Raw genomic sequence first — 13593 nt, 5'->3', positions numbered from 1 at the left:
GCGACGCGTATGCGTGGGTCACGCGTACGTGTGCATGGCAAATCAGAGAGTGACGCGTACGCGTGGATTGACGCGTACTCATGGGTTGACTTGTGTCTCAGGCACAAGTCTGGCACACTTCAGGCACAACTCTCTAGTTTTTTGCTGGGAGGTAAAAATTTTGGATCCACGCGTACGCGTGAGTGACGCGTGCGAGTGGATGATCGAAAAGCTTGGGATCACGCGTACGCGTCGGTTGGTGCTCTATTTTTCAAAATTTTTTCAAGTTCTTGCACCAAACCAAGCATTTCAATCCTTCAAATAGCTACCAAAACACCATAAAACCTTATTTAACATACTAAACTCCCAAATAAACTCAACAAACCAAATAAAACATGAAATTAAGCTAATTACCAATATGTACAAAGGTGAAAATGAAAAGATTTTATCATAGTGGGGTGTCTCCTACCTAGCACTTTTATTTATTGTCCTTAAGTTGGACTTATGGGGAGCTCCTCATCAAGGTGGCTTGTGCTTGAATCCATCCTTGAACATCCACCAATGCTTGAATCTCCAATAAGCTTGATCATTCAAAATTAATACTACCAAGCCTTGATGGAGTTCCACACAAGCTAAGGGCTCCCAAATTTGATCCTCATGTATTCCCGGATCCCAAATCTTATTTCTACACCCGTCTTCAAGTTGATCATCATTAATCCATCCGGGTGGTAAGCAAGATGAATTCTCAACAAAGTGCCTAACTCTCCTTCTAGACCCGTCTAATTGAGCACTAGCCAAACCTTTGTACCTCATCTTTGAAGTATCAACCATAAAGAGCCTTGATTTGCAACGCCAACCATGAAACATCCTTCTCTTATACTTCATCCCACAAAGTTTCCTAGGTTGACCATCTGTTTCAAGCAAACCGTACTCAAGTGGGACAATAAAGCTAATAGAGATAACTTTTACCCACTGAAGTGTATGAGAAGATGACAACCTAAGTAAAGGAGCTTCCAAGGATCTTGACAAAGCGCATTCAACTCCCGTTCTTCTTTTTCTAAGGACCTCCACCTCCTCACAAGATCTCTTAATTTTAATCCTTTGTTCATCAATTTTGTGTAACTCTTTTCCCTTACTCAAACTATACTTGGGAGGGTGGTAGGAATCTACCTCCACAATACTCTCAAATTCACCGGGAGAAGGTTCTTCAAGTTCAAAGGATTCTCACCACTAGGATTTGACGCTTAATCTTTATTGCCATGGGAACTCAATTCTTGATCTATCCCGTCCAATTCTTCCTATGGAATATGCTTTGGAGGTTGTGCACTTTCCTCCTTAACATCAACTTCAATCTTCTTGGAGGCATTTTCTTCCACTCTAGGTTCTCATGGAGGTTCCGCATCTCCTAAGTCTTCAACTAATTTTTCCTCTTCTTTAACAATCATAGCTTCTTTCAATTGTTCTGACACAAAGCAACATTCCTCATTTTCCACCAGAGTTTCTGATCTCTCCTTCATGCTATGCTCCTCATTTAACTCCCCACATATGGCCATGGGAGTTTTTTGAGTGCTCAAATATTGGGAGGCTAATCGGTGTACCACCTCGTCCAAGGTGGCCGTGAATTCTAGCACCTCCCTTTGCATCTCTTCTTGCCTTTGAAGGAGAAGACTAAGGGTTTCATCTGTTGGAGATTAGGGTGGATAAGAAAGTTCATTATTTTGGAGGAAGGGTTCTGATGACAAGTTATCTTATGCTAGTTTCACAAGCATTTTTCATTTGTTTCATTAGGTTTTATGCACTTTCTTGCACAATAAGAAAGTGATTGGAGTAAAATTTTATGTTTATCTTGATTCAATCAAACATCATTAACTTTATATAAAATCATGAGATTTATGCAAGAATTAGGTGATTATTATGAATGATGCAAAAACTTTGTAATTTTGGTGAGACTTGATTGCTTGTTTGGTTGATTTCAGGTGAAAAATGAAGAGAAAGAAGGGCAGTACAGAGTAACGCTGTGCTCAAATAGAGAACGTTGTGCTCTCTTGCGACGCGCACGCGTACAGGACGCCTACCCGTCAGGGACGAATTTTTGAAGTCCCACGTGTACGTGTGCAAGACGCGTAGGACGCGTACGCGTGGATGTAATTAGCGCTTGTTTGCAAAGAGAGCGCTACGTTGGCTTAATGAGCGTTTTCGGGTAAATTCAATTTTGGAATTGAAGTTTTGCAACCAACGCACACGCGTTCATGATGCACACACGTCGATGGAGAATCTGGAAGGAAGCACGGGAACGCGTGGGTGGCGCTGAAGCCTGGAATTGACATTTTGCTACCACGCGCACGCGCAACAGACGCACTCGCGTGGGCAGCGTTCATGGCGCAAACGTAGTGCTCACTAAACGAACGCTATCAAGGATGCGCACGCGTGAATTTGGCGCGCGAGCATGGCTGAGGCTGAAGACAACAACGACACGCACGCGTATATGACGCGCACGTTCAATGTGCAAAAATGCAAGGGATGCACAGGCGCGAAGCACGCGTACGCGTGGGTGAATGTCTAGAGTATGGAGCTGTTTGATCTCTGGGGTATGGATTTCATGGGCCCCTTTCCTCCATCCTACTCCTTCAAATTCATTCTGGTAGCAGTGGACTATGTCTCCAAATGGGTGGAGGCTATAGCCACAACCACATGCGATGCACCAATTGTCCTTCAATTCCTTAAGAAATACATCTTTACAAGATATGGGGTGCCCAAAGGCCTTGTTAATGATGGTGGCAGTCATTTTTGCAACAAACAAATGGAGAAACTACTCCATAAATATGGAGTAATTCACAAAGTGGCCACACCATACCACCCTCAAACTAATAGGCAGGCTGAATTGGCAAATAGGGAGCTAAAGAGAATCTTGGAGAAGATAGTTGGGATCACAAGGAAAGACAGGGCCAGAAAGTTGGATGATGCTCTATGGGTATATAGAACAGCATTCAGAACCCCAACTGGAAAGTCACCCTTTCAGCTAATCTATGGAAAATCCTATCACCTTCCTGTGGAGCTTGAGCACAAAGCATATTGGGCCACCAAGCTCCTCAATCTTGACTCTCAAGCAGCAGGAGAGAAAAGGTTATTACAACTTAATGAGCTAGATGAGTTCAGATTGGAAGCTTATGAGAGCGCTAAGATATACAAGGAGAGAGCTAAAAGATGGTATGACAAGAAGATCACAAGAAAAGAGTTTGAGCCGGGGCAACATGTGTTATTATACAACTCCAGGCTCAAGGTTTTTCCTGAAAAACTCAAGTCTAAGTGGACTAGCCCTTATCTGGTAACTAAGGTTTTCCCACATGGAAGTCTTGAACTTCTGAATGAAGCCACAAAGGACATATTCACGGCAAATGGTCACAGAGCTAAGCATTATCTAGGAGGATCTTGGAACAAAGAAGAGAGTGTTCATGAGTTGGGATGAACAAAGAAGGAGGACGTCAAGCTAATGACGATAAACAAGCGCTTGTTGGGAGGCAACCCAACCAAAGGTAGTTTTCCTTTCTTAGCTATTTCAATAAAAAGGTTAGGTAGATTTATCTGTATTGCAAGGAGTTAAGTTTGGTGTTGGACACCAAAAAAATTTAAGGGTGAATGTGTGGTTTTATGTTTGGTGTTCCACCACAGATTTCATCAATGACACATTACAACCCTCTACAGAATTTATCAGTAACTCCAAACAATCAGAAAAACTACTTAGCACTTGTGTAGTCCTAGTTCATAATCTGTTTTCTTTAATAAAAGCACAAGGTTTCATGTATGTGATTAATCTGCTGCATAAAAAATATGGGCGAGAAGCTAAGTTTGGTGTTCACACACCGAAATAAGCTCAAAAGCCTACAAACATTCATGCATGTTAACCATTTTTCAAGTGCTTGGGGGACAAGCAACTTCCACTATCATTACAGAAAATTACTCAACTGTTTGGAAGGATTATACATCATCAGCAAGAAAAGCACGAAAGCCAAAGGGGATGATGAAGGACTAAGCAAGAAGATGCCAAAAGGTTGTATTGTTACTCAACTGTTTATGCCTTGGAGTGCTTTAGTTGGAAGTCTGATTGTATCCCCTCTCTGATTAGCTTACCCTTGTCTACATTTTGTTAGTTCACTACTGTTTTAAGTCAGTAATCTAGCCAGAATGTTCGCTTGTGCATCACTCATCCTACTTGAATATATGTCTTGTTCCCCTCTACATAAATAAGAGAAAATATTGAAACAGAAAGTGATTGTCCAATGTGGTAGGAATAAAAATAAAGTTCTGTGGTGGTAATTGCCTTATTAGTCGGTAAGCTCAATAATAAAAGCTCCAGGATAGAATGTCTCTTGTAGTGTAAACTTAGTAGCTATTATGAACCTTCAATTAATAAAGATCCTTGGAAAAAAAAGAAATAGTAAGAGAGAAAAGAAGAAAAACCAAGAATTGGCAAACAAAAATGAAAGAAACAAATAAAAAAGCTAGACACCAATAGCTTGGACCTTAAGACACATGCATGTGGTGCTATTCTATTAGGATATGCTTGGATTATTAGGTTCTGAGGAGTATTTTAAAACTTGGTAACTTGAATTAACTAATCCGGGATTACCAACCGAAAATCCACCATCAAGAGCAACCTAACTACAAAGCATTTAGTAACCCAAAGAGGTGTTGAGCATCAATGTTCTTAAGAAGAATTGTGAGCCAAGTGTCTGTAGTGAAGAGGTGTTGAGAAAAATTAAGCCAAAAAGCTGCTGCAATACTTAACATTGAGCTATAATTGAAAAATAAGTTTCTGAAGCAAAGAGAAGAAAAAAAATCTAACAAGGATCAATAGAGAATAAGGTCTTATAGCAGCAACTCTAGTTAACACTCAAAGAGACATTTCACATTCGGAAGTTAATAATTGAGCTGCATTTTGTTTGCATAAAACCCTATGAACCAAATTCAATTACCTGTTAAATAAGGACATATATGCTTTTCTGTTTTCTTTCATTTCTTCTCATGTTCTAGTGCTTGCTTGGGGACAAGCAGGATTTAAGTTTGGTGTTGTGATGACAAGTCATCTTATGCTAGTTTCACAAGTATTTTTCATTTGTTTCATTAGGTTTTATGCACTTTCTTGCACAATAAGTAAGTGATTAGAGTGGAATTTTATGTTTATCTTGATTTAATCAAACATCATTAACTTTATATAAAATCATGAGATTTATGCAAGAATTAGGTGATTATTATGAATGATGCAAAAACCTTGTGATTTTGGTGAGACTTTGATTGCTTGTTTGGTTGATTTCAGGTGAAAAATGAAGAGAAAGAAGGGCAGTGCAGAGTAACGCTGCGCTCAAATAGAGAACTCCGTGCTCTCTTGCGACGCACACGCGTACAGGATACCTACGCGTCAGGGATGAATTTTTGAAGAACCACGCGTACGTGTGGATGTAATTGGCGCTCGTTTGCAAAGAGAGCGCTACGTTGGCTTAATGAGCGTTTTCGGGAAAATTCAAATATGGAATTGAAGTTTTGCAACCGACGTGCACGCGTACATGATGCGCACGGGTCGATGGAGAATCTGGAAAGAAGCACGCGAACGCGTGGGTGGCCCTGAAGCCTGGAATTGACATTTTGCCACCCACGCGCATACGCAACAGACGCACACGCGTGGGCAGCGTTCATGGCACGAACATAGCGCTCACTAAACGAACGCTATCAAGGACGCGCACGCGTGAATTTGGCGCGCGAGCATGGCTGAGGCTGAAGACAATGACGACGCGCACGCGTATATGACGCGCACGCGTTGATGTGCAAAAATGCAAGGGATGCACATACGCGAAGCACGCATACGCATGGGTGAATGAACGCTGTGCTCACTTTGAAAATTCTCCGTTCGCCTGGAAGCTGCAACCAAGTACCATCCTGACCCACTGCAACAGAGGCCAAAAAGCCTACTCCAAATACTTGGTGACTGAATTAGAAAGTGTATAAATAGGACAAAATTTTATTTTATCAGGACCTTTTTTCTTTTACTTTGATCTTCCTTTTCTACTTTTCTTTTAGCTCTTCTTTTAGGAATTCTTTAGAATTTTAGATCTGAGTTAGTTTTCTTTCTGTTTTCTTCTGCTGCATCATTTTTCTTTTCTGTTTCGGTTTTACTTGAGCTATGATGAACTAAACCCCAAATTCATTAGGGGGAGGAGCTCTATTGTAATTCCAATGAATCAATGAATTTCTTCTTTTTCTCTATTCATTTGTGTAGCAATTGGGTATCTTCTATCCTGATTGTGGATTATTCACTCCGAAAGGGGGTTTAATTCAGTGAATGCTTATGTGAGCGTCGGAAGGGGAATCACTTGCATTAGAATTGGAGCTCTATCCTTCACTACTCTCTTGATCAACACTATTTGGGAGGAATTGAGATCTTGAGAGTTAGTGTGGCTTATGGATAAAAGATTTGCATTTAACCTCTTCTCATGACAATTAGATCAAGGAATTGGCAAGATTGATTGTGATTAGAGTGATTGGATTACCAAGGAATTGGGATCCAATCAATTTCAATCCGCCATAGATCTACCATATGATTGAGAAAGGAGTGAGATCCAATTGATTCAGGCAGGATTGCAATATCTCCAACCCTTGATGAATCACTTCCTTTAAATTTCTTCATTTTAGAGTTCTCTGATTTACTGCAATCTGCATTTTCCAGTTCTGTTTTAATTCCCAACACCCAAATCCTTTTATTATTCATGTAATTTCAGTTTCCTGGCAATTTATATTCTGCAATTTAAATTTCTTGCACTTTAAGATTCATCTATTTACCTTTCTTGCAATTTTAGTTTCAGCCCTTTTAATTTCTTGCACTTTAAGTTTCGGCCATTTAAGCTTATTGCAATTTACTTTTCTGTCAAATTTCATTCTACACTCTAGTTCACTTGCAATTTATTTTCAGTTAATCAAATTTCACCCAATTCATCAAATATTTGCTTAACTAAATTCATCAACATACTAAAGTTGCTCAATCCATCAATCCCTGTGGGATCGACCTCACTTCTATGAGTTTTACTACTTGATGCGACCCGGTATACTTGCCGGTGAGTTTGTGTGGAATCCTTTTTTCCCTCATCAGGTTCATAATAGGAAGGTGGTTCTTCTTGGTAAGGGTGTAGCGATTCAACATTCTCCGATTTTTCCACTTGTTGCACAACACACTCCACGGTTGTTCCTCCACAATCATCCTTGAACATGTTTTGCTTGGGGTATGAATCCCATGAGTCTATCTTTTGACGGATGGTTGCTTGAAGCCGATCCATTGATTCCTTGAGGTGATCCCTTGATTCTTGCTCCAACTTTCTAACATAAGCAAGATCATATTGCTCTTTGATCGATGGACATGAATATCCTTCCATGGAGGGTTATGGTGGTAAGTAGAATTCATCTTGTGGGTGAAAATTTACATACATTGGAGGTGGTTCATCTTGGTAATAGTATGGAGGAGGTGGTTCTTGGAGGTGTTGAGGTGAATGGTGGTGGTTTTATATATGGTTCATATGGCTCATATGGTTGTTGGTATGGTGAGTAAGGATTAGGGTCATGTGAAGGTATTTGGTAAAAAGGGGCTTGTGAGTATGGTTGAGGGTTATGTTGAGGATGAGGTTCATAAGCATATGATAAGGCTTGTTGGTAACTACAAGGGGGTTCACTATAGCTATTGAATTGATATGCATTAGGGGTTGGATTATACCTATAAGAAACCGGAGGAGGTTGTTGCCAAAAAGGTTGATCGATCCCTTGAGGCTCCTCCCACCTTTGATTGTTCCACCGTTGATGCACATTGTCATTGTAATCTTCACTTCCTATAACATAGTTGTAACAAACTCATAGTCAAAGGGATGAGAATTCATAGTATAGAAACAAAAACAAAAAGCACAAAAATAAGGAGATAAAATCTAACTACTAACTCAAACAAGCAAATCATCAAAAGAGCAAACTATTCACAATATTAACATATGTACAATAACCAATAATATAACACCATTGCAATTTCCCGGCAACGGTGCCATTTTGATGAATGGATTTTTTATGGTAAAGAATTTCACAAATAACTCTCGTTGCAAGTATAGTTTCTAAACCAACAAAGAATCCTCTCATGCAAAAATTTGGTTGTCACAGGTAACAAACCCCAAGAAAAATAATAACCGAAGTATTCAAACCTCGGGTCGTCTCTCAAAGGAATTGCAGGGAACACTACAAGAAAAACACCCATTCAGGTACACTTGAAAAGTGTAGCCAAAAGTAAAAAAAAATGATGCCTTAGGCTACGGCTATGCTTTTTGGGCTACGGCTACGCTTTTTGGAGTGATTCCTATTCGGCCGTTGCCTATTCTCAAAGGCTACACTTTTCTGCACCAAGGGCTACGCTTTTGGCATTTGGGAATAGGGTGCGCTTTTCAAGTGATGCTGTCCAAGACCAAAGGCTACGCTTTTTAGCTTCCATTTTTACCAGAATAAGCTACGCTTTTCAACGCTACTGCATCACCTGTAAAGTGTAGTCACATTGTATACCATATAGCTACCCTATATAAGTGTAGCCTTAGGTCCCTTATGGTTTTTTTTTTTAATTTTCTATATATATATATATATAATCATGCATTTTTAGTCAAATTAGTCAAATATAAAATAAAAATAAATACACAATAATACTATATAATATTCTTCAAATAATAAATATATTTATAATGAACCAAAAGTATTAGAATGATTATAATTTTGAATACTCATACATCTTATATTAAAATAAAAAAATAAGTAAAATTAAATTAGCTTCTACAAAATGAATAGAGTTATTCCTTAGCACATCTATAATACACTGCTATTTATATAATTGTAAACAATTAACAACAAAAGTGTTCTTAAACAGAAATATACTAATCCAGGAACTTAGGCTCTCTATCAATTAGTTCTTCCTTTGTCTCTCTAGCATTAGCCTTCCACCAAATATACTCATTGCTATCTATCTGAAAACAAAATAAAAGGACACATAGCATAAAGAAATGTGCCATTTTTTACCAAACCACAAGGGTTCTTAAATCAAAGTCATGAATTCTAGGTACTTAGTAGTGTAAAATCAATTGCAGAAAACAAATGTTGTACAAATACAGAGCAACACCATGCACTTTTGCACCAAATAGAAACTGAAAATAGAGAAAATAAAATAGAAGCCTATGCAACTTGATTCCTTAATTTGAAAGCATGATAAGGAGTGAAGCAAAAAACAGATACTAATCAGTAAGATTGACAAACTTGACAAAGGCATTAAAATAAATGAACACTAAATTTTAGCAATCATAATTATTTATACTTTAACTATATCAGAATTGCAAATTGAGCAAGTAATATAATATAATTTGAAATACTAACAACAAAAACAGTAGAAAGCACTTCTCCAAAAGGACTTTGTACAATAGTCAAGGGCATACACTGGGACAACTGGGGTAAGAACAAGTGCAGAATTTTGGGAGAATGCAGCAGTTTCCGAAGTTGTCTCTACCTTGGCAACATTTTGATTGAAGACAAGAGCAACTGAAACAGCTCCTCCTCTTCCATTTATAGCACTTTGATCTGAAATAGCTCCTCCTCCTCTTTCTCCATTTTGATTGATGGAGGGAAGACAATTGCAGCTGCAGCAATTGCATGGCCTACAACAGTGATACAAACAAAATTAGAAATCGCTCAGAGTTTCAATCTTCAAAGGTAAACAATATTAACATACTATTTATATGTGAAAATCAAAGAAAGAAAGGCACATTTACGACAACAACATTGAAGAGTGTGATAGGATTAAGGTTAATAACTCAGTGTAGTACTACAATTAATAGTCAAGACTTAAATGCTGAAGTAGGTTAGGACATTACCAATAATTTAGTATGTCACGAGAAACTTTTCTGAATTTGACAAAACCAAATTATATACGCATTGAAAAACCTAAGTAATGTGCATTAAGAGATTGCATATCAGATAACCCGTCAATCGTCTGATGACAACAACTAAACACGATAAAGACAACAAGCAATGAATTTGATAAGGAACACATTTAATCCATAATTCTAATTCACTAAACTAACCAGAGATCTGGAACCAGTTAGACAATCATAGACATTTATAAAATTATTATTTCCTCTAACAACAAGAAATCATCATTAATTCATTTATTGATGGCATCAGTTGAATAAAACAAGCGAAATAGAAACTGCATATCACTGAATCCAGTTGTGTAAATACTACTAAATAGCAAAGTAAAACACTGCACCTGAATCCCAAGGGCCCATTTTCTCTCAACAGGGATCTGTGATCTCATTCCTACTTGATAGTCCATATAACCTGGAAAGTTCCCAGCAACCGGAGAAGAAACTTCACTGGAATGATTGCATCCTAAACAGTTACATTATAAAACCAAAAATAAGCTTTTCACAATATCCTATTTGAAAAGAGAAAACAAAGAAATCTAATACCAAGAACAGAAAATCTACAACCCCAGCACAAAATCCATAAGAACTCGTTCTAGCTAGAGAGATAGATTCCATCACATGAGAGCTCTGTATTTATTATATAAATAAACCATAGAACATAGAAGAATAAGTGTAATTTGAGATTAGCATCAATACCTTTATATAGATATTTTACCTCTCGAGAGTTATAAGCTGATATAGTTAGGTGAGTGTAGTAATTAACTACCACTTTTCAACAAAAAAACCAGCAACTTCAGCTAATTCCTTTGTCTCTTTCATGTTAAAAGCCTTAGTCAGCTCCAAAATATCTCTAAATCAGACTGATTAAGCATGAAAAAGGGAAGTATCAATAGATTATAAACCATGGCAGTTTGTCAAAACATTGAATATCAAAAAGGAAATGGGATTCACAAGTTATAATGCAGTCAGGACATAAAATAAAATAAAAAAATCAACATAAAACTTAATTAATTTTCTCCAAAAAGTGCTACAACCTTTGCCAATTATATATCACTACAGATAACTCAATTAGGTTAATAATGTGATTAAGTGTGCTTATGTAGAGAGATTTATTATCAAATATTAATTTAAAATACTCGTTACACAAAATCAACGCTCAGATTTGTAATGAACCTTTTTCCTATGCATCATCAATGAATTCTTTGTAGTAATGTAATAAACCATAAGTCCTAAAAGAACACACAGGGAATGATTGAGGACAAGAATCAAAATTAAATCTCAAGACAACTGTAATTAAACTGCATGCAAATAATAATTAGAATATTTTAACAGAATTTAAATTTATGTCAAGGCCTAAACTAGCTAAATTTAGAGTGCAAAATCTTAAGCCCTGAACTAGCCAGGGGGAAAAAACTATGGCAATTATATGGATTCAATCAGCAAAATATAGCAAAATCAATAAACCCTGATGAAGCAATATACAAAATCATAAAGCAAAATGTAAAATCAAAAAGTAAATTCTAACAAAGGAAGAAAGATTTAATACTAGTCAGATTTAACATATAATTTTCAGTACATGTCCTCTAATTATTGCTTTTCTCTTAATCAATACTATTCAGATTTAGAATCAATATAATGCTATATTTACATACATTGGCATAGGGGTGTTCAAAACCAAACCGGACCGAACAAAACCGGCCAACCGAACCAAAAAAATGAAAACCGAATAAACCAAAAATCGAAAAAATAAAAAAAATTATATTTTGCTATTTTTTATGCGGTTCAGTTCGGTTTTCGATTTTGATACTAAAAACCCTAACCGAACCGAAAAAACTGAAAACCGAAAACTGAAAAATCCAAAAAAATTATATTTTGCTATTTTTATGCGGTTCGGTTTGGTTTTCGGTTTGATACTGAAAACCCTAACCGAACCAAACCAAACCGGTCAACTAAAAACCATAAAAAAACCATTCCCACCCCCAACCCATCAGATAACCTAACATGACCTAACTCATTAACTCCTATTCTCCTAACCTAGCGCAGCCAAGAAACCCCATTACCCCAACCCCTCCCAGCCCCTCCCACTCCCAGTCCCGCGAACCAGTGCCTCCCACTCTCGCGAACCAGCGCCTCACAGCAAAGCCTCCCAGCAGCGTCAGACCAGCCACCTAGCAGCGCCAGATCAGCCCCTCCCAGCACCTCCCAACACCAAACACTAGATATGAAGGATCTAACTCATCCAAATCAGGTATTAATTTGAATTATTTCTGTTTCATGTTCAGTGAATTTTCATTTGAATTTCTGGTAGTTGTTAATAATTTTATTTTGTTTGAATTTATGCTTTTGTTTGAATAATTTATGTTCTTTGTTCAGTGTAATTTTGTTTGAATTTATGCTTTTGTTTGAATAATTATGTTCTATGTTCAGTGTATTTTTGTTTAAATTTCTGGTAATTGTTAATAATTTTATTTTGTTTGAATTTCTGCTTCTATTTGAATAATTTATGTTCTATGTTCATTGTTTAGTATATTATTGTTCATTGTATAATATATTTGTTGTTAATTTACTAAAATTGCTTCTAATTATTGTTCTATTGTTCATTATTCAATGTTCAAGCTCAAAGGATGTCCTTAACAATTAACATAGAAAGCTTTTCCATTTTTTGCATATGGTAGTTGTTAAAAGTAATAATACTGTGATTTAGGTGTTCTTTGATCCAAACTCATAATGCATAATTATAAGAACAAATAAGTACTTGATATAGATTAGACAGCTATTGAGCATAACAAAACATCCATCCATCCTGTTCTAGTTTCAAAGATATTGCAACAATAATACATGAATTAAGTAATTTGTTTTATTGTTTTACTTGTTATTGCTTCATTGATTTCATTGTTGCTAGTTGTTGTTTTATTGCTGGTTCAGTTTATTGTTTTATTTGTTTTTCATTATTTAGGAAAATTTATTGTTTTATTATTTTACTTGTTATTGATTCATTGATTTCATTGTTGTGGGATGTTGTTTTATTGCTAGTTCAGTGTTCATTGTTTTATTTGTTATTCATTCTTCAAGGAAATTGCTTCTGATTGGTGGTTCACTGGTTCAGTGGATTTCTCTCTATGCATCAATTCTAGACCATATGTTTTTTCTGCTCCAACGAAATGGCACCTCACTCAACTAGTGAACTATGATAAAATTTTTATTTAATTAGTTTGTTTTACAATTAAATAAAGATCTCTATTTTGAAGTTTTTAATGCAGTTATATATTAGAGATACACTTGACTCATAGGTTGCTAATTAAATTTGCTTGGATATCATTGTATTCAGGAAGAGAAGGAGAAAATAGAGTGTATATCGTTTACTTTCAAAGGGAGAGGGGTAGGGCTTATATAATATTTCCTAACATGAATTATATACTGTGTATATATGACTCTAAACCACCAAAAATTAGGTACCACACCAGTTCATCTTATACTTATTTTCTTTCTGACTCAATAATTGATTATTTGAATTCTTTTTGTCGTTAAATTTTATTAGATCAAGACTTTGTTAGCTATTGTGTTTTTGGATTTGTGGATTTCAATGTTGTGACTTTATGAAATAGTATGGTAGTATTTTTTTTGAATTGATTTAAAA

The 13593-nt window shown here is 36.6% G+C and overlaps 1 long non-coding RNA gene across 1 annotated transcript; it reads right to left on the bottom strand.

The window, feature by feature from the left end:
* Positions 1267-12164, bottom strand: LOC110269726. Its single transcript, XR_002358490.1, has 3 exons — positions 12017-12164; positions 6375-6380; positions 1267-1277 (listed from the first exon to the last, which is right to left on the bottom strand). It is a non-coding gene; the product is annotated as an uncharacterized LOC110269726 (long non-coding RNA).

Source organism: Arachis ipaensis, chromosome B03, assembly GCF_000816755.2.
Source record: "Arachis ipaensis cultivar K30076 chromosome B03, Araip1.1, whole genome shotgun sequence".
Taxonomy (NCBI): domain Eukaryota; kingdom Viridiplantae; phylum Streptophyta; class Magnoliopsida; order Fabales; family Fabaceae; genus Arachis; species Arachis ipaensis.
This window is presented reverse-complemented; position numbering and strand designations above follow the sequence as displayed.